We start from the raw sequence: 23,078 nt of genomic DNA, 5'->3' as shown, positions 1-23,078 counted from the left end.
TTTTCTTTCTTTTGTTAAGTGGTTGTCCAGTAAGTCTGAATATCTGTGATTCTAGCCAAACTTTTCAATGAATATTAAAGGAATAATGAATTATTCATCTTACTAATCCATTGAAGCAGATTCTAGAGAATCTTTATAATCATAGCTCTCCACCCTCCAAACTGAAACATGTCACAGACAGCTTTATGATATGTGACAGGCACTCAAAATAAGAGCTGCAACAATGATGGCACAAGAGGAAGCTGGGAATCATGTGAATTTTATTTATTTAACATGTCTACTGATTTCAATAAGTTCAGTTTCCTTGGGGAGGGGAGAATGAGGGAGATGCAAAACAAACTTACTTCCTTTTGCTGGCAACGGATATTAAAACTTTCTGCTTATAATTTAAGGACTGCAATGGTATCTGTTTATCTGGAAGTGCTAAAATCTGAATCATTTCTATAGTATATGTACTTTGACTCCATTTCCAAGAACCAAGCCATGCCATATCTGCCCTTCAAGGTTGCAGCTGGTATTGTGGTGGGGTTGAAGTGTCTCTCTTTTCTATTGCCTTTGTCTCAAGTTTCAGTGTTCTGTGTCCCACCCCACTCTGTTTTTTAGAGACAAATGAGTAGCACCCTAGTTACATTTACCCACTTATTATCAAGTAGCTTTTACAAAGTGATATTTATGTCAGAGAGAGAGAGCAAGAGCAAAAATGCAAGTAGTTTACCCATTAATTCAGGAGGCATGATCTCCTCTAGGCTACCTCAGCCTCTGAGGGAAGTAGTTTCAAAACTTAGCTCAATTCCTATGCAGTGCTGGTACCAAGTCTATGTGCTAAAGTAGTTTGAATGCTAGATGAGTCCTCAACTCACTTCCACTTGCTTGGGTATAGAAGGTCACTCCAATGCTTAGCACAGTAGAGATGCTTAATAAAAGGTAGTTTCCTATTTTTCTGACTGACTCCATGCTTCTCGGGTATCTGTGCTGGGCTGGCTGACAAAAATTCAGTCTGGAATGGTGGGATGCTGAAGCATTCTCCAGATTCTAGACTGCCAAGATGCCAAGGATCCCTCCAGACCTTGCGAAATTCGCAAAATTGTCTAAGTTCCATTCCTTTCACCTATAAAAGAAAAGAACACAGCAAAAAGCTAAAGACCCTGGACTGTACTTCTCTCGGCCACATGACTTCAGAGGAAAGAAGGTCTCAAACCTTCCCCCTCTTATAGGAAGGTCTCTCCCCAGATGCTGGTCAAATTGGGAAGCCAAAAAGACTGAGGCAAGTGAGGGATATGTGGTAGAAGCTGTCCACAGTCTTTTGAATGTCACCTCAACCCATACAAGAACCTGGAAACAATGACAGAATAACTAGGCTGTCTCCACAGACTCTCTAAGACTCTTTCCTTACATAATATCATGACTCCTCATAAAGCAAGCTCCTCTACGGTAAATAGAGAGGTGCCACCTGAGACATTCTGCTTCTGTGACAGGTCCCCATTACATTTAAAAGTTAATATTTCCAGAGGGAAAGCTAGGTGAATTCACATCTTTATTGCTATAAAGTGATTTGTGTATAATATTTAGTTTTCCAAAACAGTATATATGCATTTTTTCAGAGCTGTCAGTTTTCTGAATTTTTTCCTTCAATTCTATTACTACAAGGTACTTCTTTTAAAAATGACAATTATTCAAATTGTATTAATTATTGGCAATAATATGAAATGACACCGTTTATACAATTGCTGATGTTAAAGCAAATAGCTATTTGAAAGTAATGCTCTGCAAATTTGTCACTGACAGTTTTGATTAAAGACCTATTTTTGACCTAATTTCTATGAAGTTTATATCCATTTATCATTTTAATTTACATACATGGCTTGGGGAAAAACACAACAATCTTAATATTTAAACCAAATTGGAGAAAGAGTTTGGCCTACACTGCAAAAAAGCAGTCATTTCTGTAATACCCAAAATTCTTGTTGTCATAAAAAAACAAAATCAAAAGCTAATCATCTTTTTAATAGAAATATTCTCCTAATAATGCTCTGTCTATGTGACTCAGAACACCATGATTTGAAAAGCATCAAATTTCAGGTGAGCCTTGCAGGTGACCAGAAAGATAATGGAAAGGCCCTATGGTGGTTGTAAAGTACTCTGTAACCCGTTATCCAGAATATCTTGCACAAAAGAAGTGATCTAAAAATTTGTTTCTAAGTCTGATTCAATGGAAAAGAAGAGATCAAAGATGAAAAAAAGTAGACAAAAGCGAAGTATTAGACATTTTTCCTTCTTTCTTTCCTCCCTCCCTTCCTCCCTCCCTCCCTCCCCTTCCTTCCTTCCCTTCTTCCTACTTTCTTTCCTCCCTCCCTTTCTAGAAAAGATGGCTAAGAAGACTAATAGCAATAAAAGATGGAAAGTATAAGCATTTCATTACTTCTACTAACATTGAAAGAAACAAAGGAAAATCTCTAGAATGTTAAGTAGATCCTATATGAAGTATTTATAGAAAGGCACGAACCAAAGGTGACAGAATAAGATGGTTGTGATCTACATCAATGATAGGAATGCCTACATTTGAGGGGATAATGTTAAATCTATCTTGGCCTTTAGTTAGTACAGAAATTTTATAGTATGTCTTGTTATAGATATGCTATATACTTTTTATATATTTTATATTTTTTATATATTTTAATGATTTTTCTTTTATCTGTTAAACACTGTTACCACTCTCCAACCCTACCACATTGACATTTATAAAAGTATAAGGACTATTTGCTTGAGATCTTTTTATTCAAATAGATACATATAGGGAATATAATCATTAGCACAGATTACAAGTCTACCACTTAATATTATTTAAGCGGTTTTTTTTTCATTTGAGGAAATATATATATATGTCTATGTATAGGTATGTGCATGTATATTTATATGTATTTGTATATGCCTAGAGATGTTCTCAAGTATTTCTCTGCTGCTATATTCTTCTATTGCAGGTCTGCACAGCATACAGTCCCAGGGCTACTTGTGGACTGCCAAAAGATTTTGGTTGGTCCAGGAAAAATGTAGAATTGCTACTGCACACTTTCTCCTGTTTGTCACATGACCCACGGTAACCAACTATTGTCGGTCTGTCTCTAGTCTAACCTATCTGCATCCCAAAGAAGGTTAGCCTATTTTAATTTTGGCCCCTACCTATTACCAAGTTGTGCAGTTGTGCTTGCTTCTCTTCAGCATTTAGTACATTGCCTGCTACATAGTAGGAACTTAACTCATGCTTGCTGACTGACTACCTCAGGAGATACTGGTTTAAACTTTAAGGACTATCACCTCTGCAAAGTCCATGGGATTGATGGGTATATTCCATATATATTGCACATTAGGGTGAAATAACATTGAGCCAAATAAAAGAATACAACTTCAAATTATGTGTGATTGTGTGTACATTTTTAAATCCTCATAGTAGAAAAAGAAATCCTGAATTTCCTTTTAAGAAGTTCTGAGGTCAGATTCCCTCTCTTATACTTACTTGATATTGTTGGATTTCATAAATCACTTAATATCCCCGACTTTCAGTTTTCTCAGTTTAAAAAATTAAGATAAAGCAATACTAGCTCATAGGACTGGTTTTAGGAAAGTCCTTTGTGAACATTGAAGAGTTATACAAGTTTAAGTAGTTAAAGCAGTAATTGTTACTAATATAAAATTATGTATTTAGAGCTAGAAGGAAACTCAGAGACCATTAGGTTCTATGCCTTCATTTTGTACTTTGCAAACAAATGATGAATACTAAATTGATACACTGTTCTTCCTTCTGCTTATTTTAGCTTCTGGGTAATGTGGATAAAGTGCTAGACTTCAGTTCAGGAGGATATACGTTTGAGTCCTCCCTCAGATATTTGCAAGCTATGTGATGCTGACCACGTCACAACTTCTCTGTCTCTCAATTTTCTTCTTGGTAAAATGGAGACAATAAAAGTGCCTACTTGATCAGGTTCTTTTGAGGACTATATGGTCTGAAATATGTAAATCATTGCAAACTTCAGAGCTCTTTATAAATGGTAGTTATTATTTTTATTGTTATCTAAAGAACAATGTACTTGATCATTTTGAAAGTTGTCTGTTTTAGATAATATAGCATTCTTGGTTCATATGAAGGCATTTGAGCAGTGAACATAGGTAAAAATTTCTAAAATATTTAGATTTAAAAAAAAAAGACAGAGAGCTTAGTGATTTATTGATTAAGGTTATCTAGGTAGAAATTGGTGTAACAGAACTTTAACCCAGTTACACTGACAATAACTCCAGTAATCTTTGAACTAATTCCCTAAGGCAGAATGTGCAATTACAATTCAGTAAAGTCTTGTGGTGGCTTGGAGAAGCAAAGCAAAAGAAAACCTGTAGACTTTTGTCTTAGATCAGTACGCATGGTTTGAGAGTGTGTACTACTATAAATATTATACATTTTCCTTGAGAACAATCAACTACATATAAAAATCTAGCACTTCTTTCATCATTGAATTAATAGAACATGTTTCCTCCTTTCAAAGAACTCAATGTGATTGATCATTTTGAAAGTTGCCAGGTATGACTTGTATAGCAAAACATTAAAGACTTGATAAAAAATGAAAATATTTAAAAGTGAATATAGATAATGATAGTTAACCAATATTTTATACTCTGCTTTATAGATTCATAGCATTTAAATTTATTTTTACACATTTTATTTTTTAAAAAGGTTTTAGTTAAAAGCATATAGATTGTTCCATTGTATGGATTAAATTCTGACCTATTTTCACTTGCCATGGCAAATTTTTCTATATTTTTAAAATAATAGCTATGTTAAAACATGGCCTCTTATAGGAATCTAAGTTACAAAGGTTCTCTAATAAACACCTACAAATTGAAAACATTCCCAGTTAATTACTAAATAGAGTGCCTTCAACTGTTTAGGGTATATGTATTCACTTAGAAAGAAATTGAACTATTTCATTAAAATAGCTATGCCTCAAAGTAGTTGTTTAATACTAAATGATATCTACCCCTTTTTACATAAGTTTCTTAAATGCACACATAAAATATATCACAAAGAATATTCTATAATATTCTTTGGCAAGAATCAAGTTATTAATTGCATCTGCCTCTAAACAAAATTCTCTGTCTCGTTTAAATGTTTGCCAACTGAATTCAGTCTACTCCTGGGAGATGCAAACATAAATAATACATTGTCTTTTCCGTTCATGAGTTTGTAATCTAGTGTTTTAAGACATGTATAAAAGTACATATAATTATAATTAAAATATGTTAGTTATATAAGAAGTATGTTATTCTGTAATATCTAGTAAAGGGTCATGAGATAGTTTGACTTTAATTTGAGGACCAAAGTTTTCTCTAATTTGAATTCTACAACATTAGGGATGCCAAGAACTTTGGAGGTCACAGAGTGAAACATGTTGCCACTGAAGCAATTATTTTATGATATCTATAACTTATAGCAAATTATTTTCCTCTCCCCAGTTATATGGCACCTCTCACATTTTCATGATTCTTCAAAAATTAGTTTTACAAAGTCCAGAGCCTCTCAATATCCCATAATGCTATACATCTTAATCATATAAATGGAATTAATTTAAAGTGATTAAGATGGTTTCTTACTATCTTATCACCTACCTTGGATATTATTTATTACTTATCTAGTGTTTGTTTTTACCTGCTCCTTTCCAGTTCTAACATCATCACTTCATAGGTTGGGAGCTGGAAGCAACCTCAGAAGCCATCTAGTCCAACATCTTTAATTTATAAAAGAGAAAACTGAAGCTAGGAGTGTTAAGATACTTCCTCAAGATTAAACAAGAAGAATGAGAGGCAAGATTTTAACTCAGTTCTTTTGTGTCTGTGACTTTCCATTATATTCACTGTTTTCTATCATTCAACTCAGTAGAGAAGGTAGAATCACAGTTGTGAATTTCATCTTCCTTTCCTTCTACCATCTTTTAGAATTATGAACTTTTCATTCAATGGATCTAGCCCTTATTTATTAGTATTATTTTTCTTTCTTCAAGTATATATCAAAAAGGTTTTGTTGCTATTGTTATTATTTTCATAATTGTCCATAGGCCATAGGTAGATAGCTGCACAGGTCTTATTTAGGACTTTAGACTTCTTCACAATTCCCCATCACTCCAGAATTTATTTGTAGTTCTGCCTCTTTTATGTTTTATAAATGTTCTTTTAAAATATTAATCAATTAGAGAGTTTCAAATGAAGTTACATTTATATCTTATATCTTTTTCTTTAATAATGATTTTTCTTTAATACATCTTTTATCCTACATCTGGCTAGCTGTACTAGGCCAAGACTGACAAGGTCAGTCTTGTAATTCAGTCTCAGGATTGGAATGAAATAATACTATAGCCTTTATTGTATTTCACTTGAACAGTTAGCAAAAGAACGTCTGCTTAGCCAGGCAGAAGAGTATGCAGAACAGGGAAAGGATACATTAACTTTGTTGAGCACTATTTAACAACATTAATCATGATGCTGATCTGCTAGTCTGAAGTCTCAGGTCCCAGCTAAAACACTTCACGTCTTTTTCATACTCAAATGATTATGAAGCTACACAAACAGCTACACAAAACTGAGGCATCCCCTCAGTCCCCCGTGCCAATTACATTTGAAAAGCATTTGTAGTGCCTTTTAAAGGAAAACAAACAAGCAAACAAACCCATCGAACATGGCAGGGAATTCTGGTAAATTTTCCTTATATCCCACTAGGTATTTTACATTTCCCTCCCTTCATTTTTCAACAAAATTCTGCCCATAGTATTTGTATGACAATCTTCATGGATTTCTGTGCAGATACATATGTGTTTACTATTTTATGCTCTTCTTTTGCCTTCCACTTGGCTATGAATCTTGGACAAATGATTGCTTAGCGACTATATTTCCTCTCTACTTTTTTATTGAATGAAAACAATGAATTGACTGCATGTTGCATTTCTTTATACATTCCACAGCCCAGTTAAACTGTTTTGTTTTGTTTTGTTTTGTTTTTCTTACTCTTGCTCCATCTTCTATTTCCATGGCTTTGTCTTGACTCTCTGTTATCTCTGGAATTCATTTCTTCTTTATGCCCACCTTGCAGAATCTCTTGTATTCTCAAAGACTCAGCTCATGTCAGTTTTCACATGAAGTTTTATTTTTGATGCTCCCAATTGCTAGTATCTCTCTAATGACCTTTTTCAATTTTGTATATTCCTATGTAAGGTGTGTGTTTTGCCCATTTATCCTTATTTAAGCATATGTTTGTTTCCCTGTAAGTTCTTTGACTGTAGATATTATTTCTTTCTTTTCTTTTTTAATTTTTATGTCTAATGCCCCACCTATTGCAAGTGATTAATAAATACTTGTTGGATGACATTATTTAGGTTAATAGTGTATCATGGTATTCAATAAATTACACTGAGTTAGTTACATAAAGATAACTGTGCCAAACCTAATGGAATGAGTTTCAACAACAGTAAATTATTCAAAGCAATCCTAAAAATTATCAAAAACAATACTGCATTGGAAGGGGCATTGAATGTGGGTCCCATAGTCATAGGTTCATAGATTTACAGGGAATTGGGGAAGGGAAGGAAATAAATCTTTATATAGAACCTACTCTGAGCCTAACACAGCTAAGCCCTTTTACAAACATTAACTCATTTGATCCCCCCAACAACTCTAGGGATGAGTGCTTTTATTATACCCATTTTATAGTTGATGAAACTAAAATAAACTAACTTTCCCTAGGGTTACCTAGCTAGGAAGTGACCAAGGCTGGTCTTATTGAATCCAGTTTCAGTGCTCTATATATTGTGCCACCAGAGCTAGAAGAGATATTAAAAATCAGTGAGTCTAGTCCTACCATAGCACAAATAAGGAAAGTAAGACCCAGGAAAGTTATGACTGCCCAATATCACAAATCTTATTTCTGAGATAAGACCTGAAATAAGTCTTCTTGACTCCAAATCCAGTGCTTGTCCCTCTATATTGCCCTGCTTTAGGAGACTTGAGTATGAATCCTAGTTCTGATATAATTGGTATCAATCGGAAAGTTGTTTTATATACATATATACATATATATTCTGAGCATCAGTTTTTCCATCCATAGAACAGAGATAATATTATCTATGCTAATTACTTCGTAGTGTTATAGTGAAGAAACTGCATTATGTATTTGTGAATTTTTATCATTATTCGATACAGTGCACATTCATTAATCATCTTGTTTGAAAAACACTATTTTAGGAATGGGAGGTAATAAGATGTGGCTACTGGCCTACTGGAACCCAAAGTCTAGGAGTAGTATATAAATAGATAATTATAGTACCAAATAACCCCTTATAAGCCAATTAAATGAACTGAAAAAATTTACTTCAAATAAAATTTTCAAATTCTTACACTGAGGTATTTCTTTGAATTCTGGTTGTGATTGCTATTTAATTTAATTCAAAGCATCTTTAATTGTCTGCTATATTCCACATACTGTGCTGGGATGTAGAAATATGGAAACAAAAATCTAACAATCCTTGCCCTCAAGGATCATATATTTTGTTGACATTATAATAGTAAGATTCATTTAACCATCTTCTCAATATTGGCTTGTCCTAGGTTTCATTTTATTTGCCAAATGTTATGACTGGATTTCATAATGGATTTCTTTTTATTATGTTTATTTTAATTTATTCAGATATGGCTTTTAATATGTAATAGAAAATGTAGGTGTATTCCTTATGACATAAATTGAGTCTTAGAAGATTTTGTATTTCCCCTTAATATTTCATATTGAAAGAAGGGAGAATGACTTTTGCTTTTAAGCTTGACTTGTACAGAATAGGGCTAAAAAATAAAATAAACTGCCATTCTTTAGTTCCCTAGCCTCAAAGAATTAATTGAAGAAACTCAGACTGTAGCTTCCAAATGGAAAGAACCTGGCACAGTGCTACTCATTCTCTAATCATGTTACCTCTGTCAGCATTTTAAGGTGCCTGCTACTGAAACACTTTTAGAATAATCTTATTACACATTGAAAAGTAATACAGCAAGTAATTTAATTTTGGTAAAATGAGGTGATGATACTTTGCTTAAATTAGGACAATGTGATGAGTCACAGTCTCTTGTGACTAAGATCAATTTAGCACAGTCTTCAGTTCAAAATAATATTTATATCTAAGGGAGAATTTATTTTATCACTTAAATACCAATAGCATAAAGAACATATTTGAACTTGCAGAAAATTTAACCTTTAGAGTGTGGATATGCATATATATGTGTGTGTATGTGTGGGCATACATGGGTGTGTGTGCATGTGCGTGTATGGTTAATGTGATATAAATGTCAATGACTACCCTGTTCCTCTTGAGTATATTCAAATTATTTTCTTCAAGGTCAATACGATTTCTCAATCACCAAACCCAGAGGTCTTTTCTCAGTTCCAATTTTCTTTTGGTCTCAGCAATATTTGGTGCTCTTCCCTGCCACGTCCTTTTTAATCCTCACTCCTCATCTTATTTCTGTGACATCACTCCCTCCTCCTCCTCTTGGTAACTGTATTATTGCTCCTTTTCAGGATCATTCACTGATTATGTTCCTGTTTTCACCTACTAAATCTACTATATATTCTATTATAATCTATGTGTAGAATAGCCCCCTCCACTGTTGAATGCCACACCTCTCATACAGGACATATGGATACAGACTCATTTTCTGTGCCAACTAGTTTGTTCTAACCTACTATCACACTGTCAGGTCTAGGTTAGCACGAAGTTAAGCTCAAATTCTAAAGGTACCAGTATGAATACTGTAGTAGGAAATATATTATTTGTACTCACTACATTAGCCCTTAAACCCCTATTGATATGTTTCCATACATACAACATCAACCACTCACCATGATGAAATATCAGATCTTAAACATGATCTAATGGTTATCTTAAACATGATCAAATGGTTGTTCTATTGAACTATTATTTTAAGGAAAATATTATGTGCTTACTTTTCATTTACTTAGCAAAAGGAAAGATAAACTAGAGTAATAATGATAATGAAAACAGCCATAAAGATAATATTGACAATAATATATTAAAAAATACAGGTATAATGCATGCATAAATATCCATACATAAATCAGTAGGCAACTAAGTGGTACAGTGGATAAAAAGCTCGACCTAGAGTCAAGGAAACTTGAATTCAAATCAGTATCAGACATTGAATAACTGTGTGACCCTGGACAAATCTGTTAACCATTTTTTTTTTGCCTGATTTCCTCATGTGTTATAGTGGTAGGGTTAATGATAGCACATATTTCCCGGGGTTTTATGAGATTAAATTGAGATAATGTTTGTAAATTGTACTGTAGTCCTGAAGGAGGTGTTGTATAAGTGACTACTACTACTGCTGCTGCTGCTGCTTCATTTGAGTCATACTCTCCCATTAATGCATCCAATATTTGTGGAAGAAAGTGGGTATATAATTACAAAAATCTATAGGGAAGCAAATGAGCAAAGAAGACTCACCTTCTTAGGTAAATCACTACTCAAGACTAAAGATTTTGATATTGTTGGTCCATCCAGGAGGATCTGAACCACCTGAAGCCACTTCTCCATTTTTTTTCTCCTATTCTGATCCTCAATTGTTTCCAGCTATGCAAATCTTCTTCTCTTCTACTCTCAAACCAAAGAGGTGGTTTTTGTCCCTTGCAGTCATCAATAAAAAGTCAGTGAAAAACTGTCCCACTATTTACACTATGTTACACCAATGATTTCATTTAAGGAGAAACAAAGCTTTTTAGGTTTGCCCTCCTTGAGCAATGCGAACAAACCATCCTGCTCTTTACTACCTAGCATGTTGTATTGATCAACTATTTTGTAGAGAGCAAGGGCCTCAGTGAAACTGCTACAAAATCCTTCTTTCCACTTTACCTTCTAAAATCAGAGGTGGTGGAGGGAGGAGCGAAGATGGTGATGTAGAAGCAGGACAAGTCCCTGCACTCCCCCCTTAACCACTCCAAATTCCTATAAAAAATGACTCTGAACAAAGTTTAGAGCTACAGTACCAACAAAATGAGAGGGAGAAACAAACTTCCTGCTGAAGACAGCCCAGCAGGCCAACGGGAAGGGTCCATTGCAGTGTGCTGGGAGCCGAGCCCAGCCTCTTGTGAGCCTGTGGTTTTAGCACCAGGGTGGTCCAACCAGCAACAGCTGGAGGGACTTCGGGAGAGTGGATCACCAGCAGCTGTTACAGTTTCCAGAATTATCAACCCATAAACGCCAAAGACAAAGTGAGAGGTCAGTAGACTTTGGGAACAGGGGGGGTCAAGAAGTCCAGGGGGGTCCAGCCTCTGTCCCCAGAGGGAAAAGTGGCTGAGGTGTGGTGGCCACTGCCACATGGCTGCTTCAGATCTCCTGGCCTGCAAATTGTAGGGGGACCAAGCAACCTTTCTGAGGGGTAATAATTCTTGGTTTAACCTGCTTGGATCTGGATTACTGTCTAGGGTAGAGGTCCTGGAGGGCGTGACCAGGTGCCAGAGCCAATGGTGGCTTCAGAGAGGGCAATGAACTAATAGCTCTGGCAGCTGTGAAAACCCAAGCAATTTGGGACAAATCTCTCCTCTCTGGAAATAGAGTTCTACTGCGGCAAAAAGCTCAAAAGTCAAGTAATTGAGTGGCAACATGAGTAAGCAAAGAAAGTAAAGCAAGCACAGTAATACAACTTTGGATTCCTTTTTGGGGGACAAAAAGGATCAAAACATGGAACAGGAGGAAGAAAATGAAGTCAGAACTCCTATACCAAAAGCTTTCAAGAAACATATGGACTGGTTGCAAGCCATAGAGGAACTTAAGAAGGATTTTGAAAACTAAATAAGAGAAGTGGAGGAAAAATTCGGAAGAGAAATGAGAATAATGCAAGAAAATCATGAAATTTTGAGTCAACAACCTGATTGAAGAAAATAACATCTTAAAAATAGACTAACTCAAATGGCAAAAGAGGCTCAAAAAGCCAATGAGGGGAAGAATGCCTTAAAAAGTCGAATTTGCCAGATGGAAAAAGAATCTCAAAAACTCACTGAAGAGAATAATTTCTTCAGAATAAGATTGGAGCAAATGGAAGCTAGTAACTTTATGAGAAATCAAGATACTATTAAACAGATCCAAACAAATGAAAAATAGAAGGTAATGTGAAGTATCTCGTTGTAAAAAAAAAAAAAAACACTGACCTGGAAAATAGATCCAGGAGAGATCATTTAAAAATTATTGGACTACCTGAAAGCTGTGATCAAAAAAAGAACCTAGAAATCATCCTTCAAGAAATTCTCAAGGAAAATTGCCCTAATGTTTTATAACCAGAGGGCAAAATAGAGGCTGAAAGAAACTACTGATCACCTCTTGAAAAAGATCCTAAAAAGAAAACTCCCAGGAATATTATAGCCAGGTTTCGGAGTTACCAGATCAAGGAGAAAATATTACAAGCAGCCAAGAAGAAACAATTTGAATATTGTTGAAACACAATCAGGGTAACACAGGATCTGGCAGCTTCTACACTAAGGATTGGAAGGGCTTGGAATATGATATTCTGGAGGTCAAAGGAGCTGGGATTAAAACCAAGAATCACCTACCCAGAAAAACTGAGTATCATTTTCAGGGGAAAATATGGTCATTCAATGAAATAGAGGACTTTTAAGCATTCTTGGTGAAAATTCCAGAGGTGAATAGAAAATATGACATTCAGATAAAAGAAGCAAGAGAAGCATGAGAAGGTAAACAGGGAAATGAAATAATAAGGAACTTATCAAAGTTGAACTATTTACATTCCTACATGGAAAAGTGATAATTCTAACTTATGAAACTTTTCTCAGTATGAGAATAGTTGAAGGGAATATAAATTTGCATGTGTGTGTGTCTATACACACATACATATATACATATATACATATGTATATATAGGAGGGTATATGGGCATATGAATACATATGTGAATGTGTGTATGTATGTGTACAGGTATACATAGAGGGCATAGGACCAGTTGAATAGGAAGGGATGTTACTTAAAAGGTGAAATTAAAAGGTTAGCAAGGAATATAATGAGAGGAGATGAGGAGAGACAGAATGGGGTAAATTATCCCGTATAGAAGAGGCAAGAGAAAACTGTTACAATGGAGGGGAAGAACAGGAAGGCAAAAGGGAATGGGTCAACCTTACTCTCATTGAATTTTTCTTAGGGAGGCAATGACATATAAACTAAATAGGGTATCTCGCCCTACAGAAGAGTAAGGAAAAAGGGGTCAGAAGGCGGATGAAAGAAGGGGACGGCATGGTGGGGGGGAGGGAACTTAGAAGCACACACTTTTGAAAAGAGACAGGGTCAAAGTAGAGAATAGAACAAGTGGGAGGTGGGATATGATGGAGGGAAATATATTCAATCTTTCACAATATATCCACTATGGAAATGTTTTGAATAGCTACACGTGTACAACCCATATTGAATTGCTTATCTTCCCAGTAAGGGTGGGTGATGACAGAGGAAGGGAAAGAATCTAGAATTCAAAGTTTTAAAAATCAAATGTTTAATATATATAATTTTTTACATGCAACTGGGAAATAAGATATACAGACACTAAGGTATAGAGATACATCTTGCCCTACTAGAAAGTTGAAGGGGAAATGGGAGAAGATATAGGAGAGAGCAGATTGGGGGAGGGGTATACATTGGGATTGCTATTTTGGGGTGGTGGGTAGGGGGAAGATGGGGAGAAAATTTGTAACTCAAAATCTTGTGGAAATGAATGATGTAAACTAAAAATTTAAGAAAAAGATTATGATAAAAGATTATGACAAAGGCATTTGGGAAAAAAAAAACATAAAAAAATAAAAATAAAATCAGAGGTGACACCAGAATATACATCTGAGAGGCTACCCTCCAGACTCTAGGTGGGTGCTGAAAGGTAATAGTTGAAAATGAATGTGTCATCCAACAACTCTGGTTTCTCTTTGGCCAATTTTGACTTTCATAGCTAAAGCCTTCTGTGAGGGCATTGCCTCTTCACATCACTCCAACAGAGTTGGCCCTATTTACTTCTTAATGTTTCTCCAATTTTCACTTTTTTTTAGTCTATTAACTGTTTCCAATGGCTTAAATGAGAGCCTTTAGAAATGAAGTGACATACCTTCACTTTTGATGTAAAAATGTTCCAAATCTCCCCCACAAAAACAATAGTCCTTGCTTAGTCATCCTCTAGTGTTCAAACAAATCCTTTAATTTTTTGAGTTGCTTTTTTCCCTTTAAGCTATTTTGTTCATCCTTAATTTTCAAAGAGGACCAGTGACATCACAGATGATGTCATGAATTGTGCTTGAGTTGAATTTAAGTGAAGCTGTATTGCAAGAAGTCATCAGCCTCATACTCTCTGAGTCATTGAAGTCTAGGGGCAGTACAAGTCAACTGGTGATGGACTGGGATGCCTTGCCTTCTTTGATGTTTGTCCAAGCTCTAAGCATTTCACAGTGTATCTGGGAAAAATTCATACACACGCACACACAAACACACACACACAAATGTATATATTAATTTGTATTGATTTTGAAGGAAAGAATGGCATTGTGTAAAAGAATACATGTGTGTATGCAATCCATTTTATAAAGTAGGATGCACTATTAGTCATGTCTGTTAATGCTGAAATATCTGGATGAAAAGTAAGTTATATTTTGGTGCTATTTTAGCATAACCATGACTTTTAAAATTCAGTTGTTTTTCAATCATTTTTTTCAGTCATGTAGCTTGAAAATAATCAGGTTTTCTAAAAATTCAGAATTATTTAATTTTTTTAATGTTGACCAAATCAACATGCGTAGTCCATTCATGAAAATTAGAACATTTTTAAGCTTTATTAAAATAACACAGACTCTTATACTAAGATCCTACTCAAATGCCTCATAACAGTTTTACTGATACTCAGTATCTGTGATAGTGGAGTATAAACAATGGCAGGTCCTACCAAAGGCTTCAAGTATCTGCATGAACTATATTTAAACACGCTACTAAAAGCTGAAAAATGAGTTAGCCATTTCACGTTGATAGCCTCAAGACTTTTTCATCCTTATACTGATAATATTAGATTTATCCTACTAAGATCCACTTTAACTCAAAATTCTATTTTCCCATGACTTGAGTTTAGAATAATAGGAACTACAAGGGAAATCTGGTATTTTTGTTGTTTTTCAGTTGTTTTCTGTCACATCCAACTCTGTGACCACATTTGTGGTTTTCCTGGCAAAAATACTGAAGTAGTTTCTCATTTCCTTCTCCAGATAATTTTAAAGATGAGGAAACTGAGGCAAACAGTGTTAAGTGACTTGCCCAGAGTCTCACAGCTAGTAAGTGTCTGAGGCCAGATTTGAGCTCAGGAAGATGAGTCTTTCTGACTCAAAGCCTCTATCCACTATGTCATATAGCTGCCCTCATTTAGTTCTACCCTCTCATTTTACTAATGGTGAAAACAAGATTCTGATAAAGTAATACCTACAATTACATAAGTTCTAAATGTCTGAGATATAATCATAATCCTTTTCTCCTGACTAGCTCCATTTCTCTATCCACCATATTATACTGTCTTTCATAACAAAGCAGTTAGCCAGGAGTGTGATTAGAAATGGAGGGATTCTTTCCTTATATTGAAAAATCACTCTTAGTAGAGAGACTTCAATGATACACATCAAGTCTCAATAAGTATGTCCCCTTTGAGGTTTGATAGTCCCATAAATGATAGAATTAAAATAAATACCAAACTTTTCTCCCAACACAGGGATTCTAGAATTCTAGAAGTCACTAAGTGTAACCCCTAAAACAGACTAGCTCCTTGAGAGAATGTGCTAGTTTTATTCTTGGTGTCCCCATCAAATTTCACATAGTAGACACAATGCTTTTAGAAATACATACTATTTATTAGAAGATTTTTTTATATGCCTAGAAATAGCTTTGATTTCTTCTTCTGAGAATTACTTGTTTATATATTTTGAACATTTATCAGTTGGGAAATTGATCTCTTTTTTTATAATTTGACTGAGTTCTCTATATATTTGAGAAATGAGATCTTTATCAGAGAAATTTGTTTGAAAAATTTTTGATATTACTTCATTGTCTATAGTACCTTTTAACAAAATGTTTCCCAGCTTATCCATTGTAATTAAATCTGTTTTTTTTCTTTTTCTTTGTCTGAGATTATGATTGTTGCCCCTGGCTTTTTTATTTCAGCTGAAGCGTAATAGATTCTATTCTAATCCTTCATTTTAACTCCACATGAGTCCTTCTGTTTCAAGTGTTTTCTTTGTAAACAACATATTGTTGGAATCTGTTTTCTAATTCATTCCGCTATCCGCTTCTGTTTTATGGGTGAGCTCATACCATTCATATTCACTGTTATAATTACTGTGTATTTCCCTTTATACCATTTTCCTATGCTTCTTCTTCTTCTCTCCCTCCTCCTCTCTTCTTTCTCTCTTTTCTCTCTCTCTCTGTCTTTGTCTCTGTCTCTGTCGTCTCTGTCTCTGTCTCTGTGTCTCTTCTGCTGCTCTTCAAAAATTTATTTTGGTTCTAACACCTGCCTTCCTTAATTTGCCCTACATTCTATCAGACCAACTTCCTCTCATTCCTTTCTGCTTGTTCTTCCCTGTATAGTAAGATAGATTTCTATACCTGACAGAGCATCTGTAGTATTCCCTCTTTGAGCCAATTCTGCTGAGAGTAAAATCCAAGCATTACCCACCATCCTCTTCCCCCAATTTCCTCTCTACTGTAAAAATTTCCCCATTCTATCTCTCCCTTCCCCCTTCTTCCAGTATATTCTTTTTTTTCTTATCCCTTCATGTTTTTGGAGATTTCTCCAACATAATCTCCTCAACCATGGCCTCTATGTAAACTGCTTTTAATCATCCAAATTATGATAAAATTCTTAGAAATTAAATGTACTGTCTTCCCATATAGGAAAGTAAAAAGTTTAAACTTATTGGGTCCCTCATGATTTCTTGTTCATGTTTATCTATTTATTTTTCTCTTGAGACTTGTGTTTGAATGTTAAGTTTTCTGTTCAGCTCTGAAATATCATATTACAAGCCCTCCACTCCTCTAACATGGAAACTGCTAAATCTTGAATGATCATCACTGTGGCTACAGGATATTTAATTTGTTTCTTTTTGACTGCTTGCAATATGTTCTCTTTATCCTAGGAGCTCTGGAATTTGACTATAATATTCCTGGGAGTTTTCATTTGGTATCTCTTATAATAGATGATTGGTAGATTCTTTCCATTTATATCTTGCCCTCTATATCTAAGATATTGGGGCAGTTTTCCTTGATAATTTTTTGATAGATGGTGTATATGATCTTTTTTTTTTGTTTTGTTTTTTATCATGACTTTAAGGTAGTCCAAAAACTCTTAAATAATTTCTTCTTCATCTATTTCCTGAACCAACTGTCTTTCTGAAGAGGAATTTCTTATTTTCTTCTATTCTTTCATTCTTTTGATTTTGTTTTATTTTTTTCTCAATGTCTCATGGAGTCATCAGTTTCCACTAGCCCAATTCTGATATTTAAGGAATTATTTTTTTAATGAGATGTCGTATTTCTTTTTCCACTTGGTCAATTATGCTTTTTAAGCCCTTGTTTCTTCAATTATGTTTTGAATCTTCTTTTCCATTTACCTTTTTCATTTTGTAAGGAGTTGTTTTTTTAAATGAATTATTGTGCTTCTTGTAGAATTTGTTCAATTGTTTTTTACAGTGTTATTTTCTGCAACAATTTTTGAAACTCTTTTTACCAAGCTGCTAATTCTCTTTTCATAATTTTTTGCATCATTATCATTTTTCCACAATTTTTCCTCTACTACTCATCTCTTTCTTTAACTCTTCCAGGAAGTAATTCTTGTTGTGCTGGGTCCAATTCATTTTTTTCTTTGACTCTAATTTTAGATCTTTTCAACAGTGTCTTAGTCTTCCTTGCCACCATAGTAGGTTTGTTTTTGTTTTTTTTCTCAAGTTCTTTGTTGTTCTTTGCTCATTTGTTCCACATTTTGTCTTTTAACTATATCTTAAGGTTGGGCTATGCTGACCCAGGAATGAGGAAACAGTGTTACAAACTTTAGGTTTTTTTGTGACACTATTTTTAGAGCTAGCTATGAGAGTAAAATCTAAGCATTACCCACCAGTTATGGTGGGGTCTGAAAGTTTTGGGTACTTCTTTTTATTCTTTTTGGAGGGCAATTGGGGTTAAGTGACTTGCCCAAAGTCACATGGCTAGTAAGTGTGTCAAGTGTCTGAGGCCAGATTTGAACGCAGGTCCTTCTGACTCCAGAGCCAGTGCTCTATTTACTGTACCACTTAGCCACCCTTAAGTTTTGAGTACTTCTAAGGTGGTGTGATCTGGGTAGAGGTGTGGCCCCCATTTGTTTATTTGTTTTTTTATCTGTACTCTGTACTCCTTATTTTTACCCAGAACAGGGTCTTGGTCCCCTGCAGCCACAAGCACTAACACTCCTCTTGGCTCTAGAAATATGACCTGGGACCTTGTTTCTTTGGGACGATTCACAAGTGCTTTATCTTGGAACTGCAGCCAGGATTGCTTTCTGACCAGTTGTCTGACTCTTGCTGTTGCTGAGCTGAGAGCCCTGGAAGGAGCAGCTGCACGTTCTGCCTCTGTTACTGTTGCAACATTTGTGCACCTAAGACAGGCCTCTACCCTAGTGTGACAGATGACTTCTTCTAATCATCAAGTTTACTTAGGCCAGAAAAAATGTCTCCTATTGACCTTTTGTGGGCCCTGCCACTCCAAAGTTTGATTTGAGGTGCAATTTTAAAGTTGACAATGTTGAGGAAATTCAGCTGTCGCTGCTTCTTTCACTACCTTTACTTTTAATGCTAATATTGACAAATGACATTGTCTTGTGTTATTATTTTCATGATACCACATAAAAAGTTTGACTATCTTTTTAAAATTTCCAACATGCTTTTCTTTTCTTTTTTCGTTTTATAGTTGTAGATTAAAAGTAACCAAGGAAGAATACAAATTTTCTTCCCAGTCACTGTTCATATGTGCAATGCCTATGTGTTAACTGTTTGATAGAAAAGAATATTTGTCTAACTTTAAAAGATATCCTTCTTCTTTAAAAGAAGTTTGCTGTTGAGACTCTTTCCCCTCCCTCTTCTGAGCCCTTTAGAACCAAGTTAATAAAAAGCTCTATATAGTGTTTTGGGTGAACATTATGTAGTGATAACATTTATCCAAAGAAAATGTGTTATACTGTTCTAATTGAAAACAATATTCAGCAAAACCATTAAGGTAATTAGAATTTCTTTTGTAAATGAGCAACTTTAAGAAAACTCATTTTCAAGAAAGGGCTACTTGGATAATACATGAATATATTTAGCTAATAATTGTAATTTTAAAAGTACACTTGTCCTCTAATGTAACATTTTTAAGGTTTCACAGCTTTTTAAATGCTACGAGTTTTCCCTTAACAAACCAATAGTTGTAATAATGGGCTCTTTAAAAACTAATAGTACCATACTAACTAGCCTGTATTCTGACCATTGCCAGTATGTAGGGATGAATATTTTCTTCCAAAAAGCTATGACATCATGTGTTCATTAAGATGTGTTTTTTTTCTGAAGTAGTGACTTAAAAAATTATAAAAAGGAAGAAAGGAATGGCACTTCCAATCCTATTCTATTCCATTCAATTAAACTAATTCAACTCCGCATAATCGTTTTTTTTTTAAATAAGGAAGAGTTTAACAGATAGATAAGAGCTTAAGAAAGGACAGAATTATGGAAATAAAGACAATATTTAAGATGTTTTAAAAGGTATAAGTGGAAATAAAATGTAATTATGTTCATACCAAATCATAAGCAACGGCTCCATGTATTCATGCTATGTGTACAAGCTACACTCTAAAAACTAATTAATGTACTACAACAGTTTTATGGAGTCCATTATCATGTTTTTCAAAGTTCTTGTATTTGAAAAACAAGACAGCTAAACAATCTCTGTAAAGTTTGCCAAGAGATCAATTTAGAAGTGACAGTGTTAGACTTAGAATGTATGTAATTTCAAGAAGGTATATTTAGACTATGTTCTCAAAGACTTTAAAGGTTCTAAAAATATTGAATTTGCATGCCACTTCATTTTACCCTATATCCACTATCAGAGAGAGAGAGAATCACCTACTAAGTGCAAAGTATTTACGTGTTTTAAAGGCAAAAGACTCAAGCAGATTTGATCTCTGGGGGAAATTTGAAAGGAAACCTGATTTTCAGTCAATAGAATTCTCCCATCAATGCTTAATTCCTCCCCCCTACCTTCACTGTTATTAAACCTCAAGTAGCTCCTATGATATTTGGGAATCTAATGATGCTCTAACTTTTCAATGAGGCTACTTTCTGAAATTTGTGTTTAGGGAGAAGACATCTCTGGGTTACACTTAGCTTTCTAACTATTATTTCAATGTAGTTTTAAAATTGGAGCCTTCATAGAGTAGAAAGCTTCATGACCTCTACATATGTCTTCAAATGAAATTGTGACAAAGAACTTGACCCAGAAATATTAAATGTTATCAATCATCCACTGAACTTCACCTTGACTCTATATAATAGGGTGTATATGCAGAAACCATCCCATATCCAGTAATTCAAAGCTATTGGGATTTTTCCCTCCATTGTGGTCATCACCTATTTAACTGGACATTCTGAAAGTGTTATGTGCTTTAAATTCTCTTCCAATAACCCAGCACAAACATCTAGATCTTAAAGTCATCATCACCTCAGACTGATAACTAAATCTAATCTTGATGTTATATAGATAAAATACACCAATTATTTTCTACATTGACTTTTAGCTCATGGAATCAGTCTCAATAGCCAGTATTCTGCAATGCTAATGCTAAAACCCATAGTTTCTGCAGCTCTTAATTATAGATGAACATTCCCTCTAGGTATCTTGTATAGTTCAGTTAGCTGTATTTGGCCCACAGGCTGCTCTTTGGTCATTCTTACCTTGTGCTGTCATAGTGAGTGTCACATCACCCCAGTGTGGTTCATAGCTGTGAATGTTTTGTTGTGTTGAACTGAAAGTCTTAATTTCAGCAGAATTCTGGAGCTGGTTTGTTTGCTGGTTTTATCAGGAAACTTCCTGGCAAGCTGAGCTGACAAGATAATGCAACATGGGATATTTGTTATCACTCTGAAAAGGCACAAACACACCACCAAAGTAAATCGCTGACATCCCAAAGTTGACATAATCCTCCCTAATGAACTGAAATACATAAACACTTAGCTAATTAATTGAATAGAACATCGACTTGCTAAGTTCACTGGTAAAGAGAATTTAGCTAAGTATCTTTTCTCTGGGAAAAAAAAAATAATTTGACTTGTGACTAAAGGAGATTTTAGCTAAAATGAACTATATATATATATATATATATATATATATATATATATATATATATATATTGTAAGCAAGGTCAGCTGCTACTATTAGTGTTTTTAACTGCTACTGAATGCCAAGAATTTATATAGAGCATGGTCTATTTTCTGATAACTTTATACCACTAGAAAAAGACAGTAAGTTATTATACCTTATACCTGCCCTATGTGCATTTGTATATTTCTGTAAATAGTATCACTACTATTATAATAATAGTTTACTTCAAGGAAAAGAATAAAGCTTGTTTAAAGAACAAATTTAAAAACACTTACCTATACAAATGCTAAAGTTGAGAAGACATAATCTTAATCCAGTCAATTAGATAAATACACTAATGAACATACATATATATGTATATACATATATGCATATACACATGCATATACCCACCCCCCTACATGCCTAACCATATAATCTATGGGCCCAAATTACAGTTGATAATTAACAAAGCAGTATAGAATAGTGCATAGAGCACAGATTTGGAATTGGGAAGACCCAAGGTCCACCACCTCAATCTGTTATTCACACTAGCAATTATGGATGATTCATTTAACCTTTGTAAGGTTCAGGTAGCATTCTAAGATTTACCTACTAAGTTATAGGCATTTTTCACTTGTGATGAAGGGAGACAGAGATTCTTAACAATTTGTTGATAATTAAGAAACAAAAATCAGTCATTCACCTAATTTAATTTCGAACCAATGAAATGTGAATAAAGTTGTGTCATACAGATTATACTCGTTATTTCTTCACAGAATATGTTATGACATAGTTTTATTCCTTTTTTAATTTCTGTTTTATTGATGCCCACAGCTTTATATTTATCACCAGTAGAATAATCGCCTAAATAAATCTAAAGTTTTGAAATAATTCTCAACTTGGCTATTAATGTCCTAGATATTTTCTTTCCCACTCCATCCCACCCCCTGCAAGATTTTAAACTGCTTGCAGTTGGTGTTATCATGTGTCAGGTGCTAACTTTCAAAGACATCCAGTGCAGTCAAATGTTTCTATCAGATCTAAGGTTTCCTCAGATCACTTGGCTATGTGAGGAAATTGGTATATCTGGCTGGTTCCCCACTTTCTATCCCTGATTCAGGTGGGTTGGTTGACAGCCTCTATGTTAATTCTACTGAGTCTGAGGATTCTAGTCTTTGGTAACTTCTTTATATCAGTAACTGACAGGACTCTGACAGATTCCAGTGTGTCAGTCATTGCCCTAATAATGTTTTCGACCTAGTTAAAGTTACGTTAACTTAAAAGTAGATTTTTTTTTCTTCCCTGATCTTAAAATCATTTTTCAGGCAGAGGTTTTCCTCTCTCCATCTGAACTGTCTGCATTCCTTTCTAGGCTGATTTCAAAATGTTTGCTTTTTCAACATTTTCATTCTGTTGACTGCTATAACTGAACTTTCTAACATTAAGGTGGTAACCTCAATTAATACCCCATTAATTGAATTGCTGCTTCTAAAACAAAATAAACATATTCAGTTAAAACGTTTTTTTTTCTCACTGTCTTCATTAAAAAGTTTTTCTAACCCAAACTGCTACTATATCTCTTTGTCACTTAAGCATGAAAAACTTTCT

At 34.6% G+C, this 23,078-nt stretch overlaps 1 long non-coding RNA gene across 2 annotated transcripts in view; it reads right to left on the bottom strand.

Moving 5' to 3' along the window:
• Positions 1 to 21,152, bottom strand: part of LOC138142423 (uncharacterized) — a 40,283-nt gene extending 19,131 nt beyond the window's left edge. Inside the window, exons 1-2 of one of the 2 annotated variants that reach the window (XR_011163425.1) lie at positions 21,062 to 21,141; positions 861 to 1,108 (exon numbers count right to left, since the gene is read on the bottom strand). This is a non-coding gene — a long non-coding RNA (uncharacterized lncRNA). Of the gene's footprint in view, positions 1 to 860; positions 1,109 to 21,061 lie in introns of both variants that reach the window. The other variant, XR_011163426.1, reaches the window with a different exon arrangement.
• Between the last annotated feature and the right edge of the window lie 1,926 nt (positions 21,153 to 23,078).

This window comes from Petaurus breviceps, unplaced genomic scaffold (assembly GCF_028583685.1).
Source record: "Petaurus breviceps papuanus isolate PSGF00001 unplaced genomic scaffold, PetGlider_PUasm1.0 90579, whole genome shotgun sequence".
Classification (NCBI taxonomy): Eukaryota; Metazoa; Chordata; class Mammalia; order Diprotodontia; family Petauridae; genus Petaurus; species Petaurus breviceps.
Note: the sequence above shows the minus strand (reverse complement) of the source record. Positions and strands in the feature narration are given on the sequence as shown.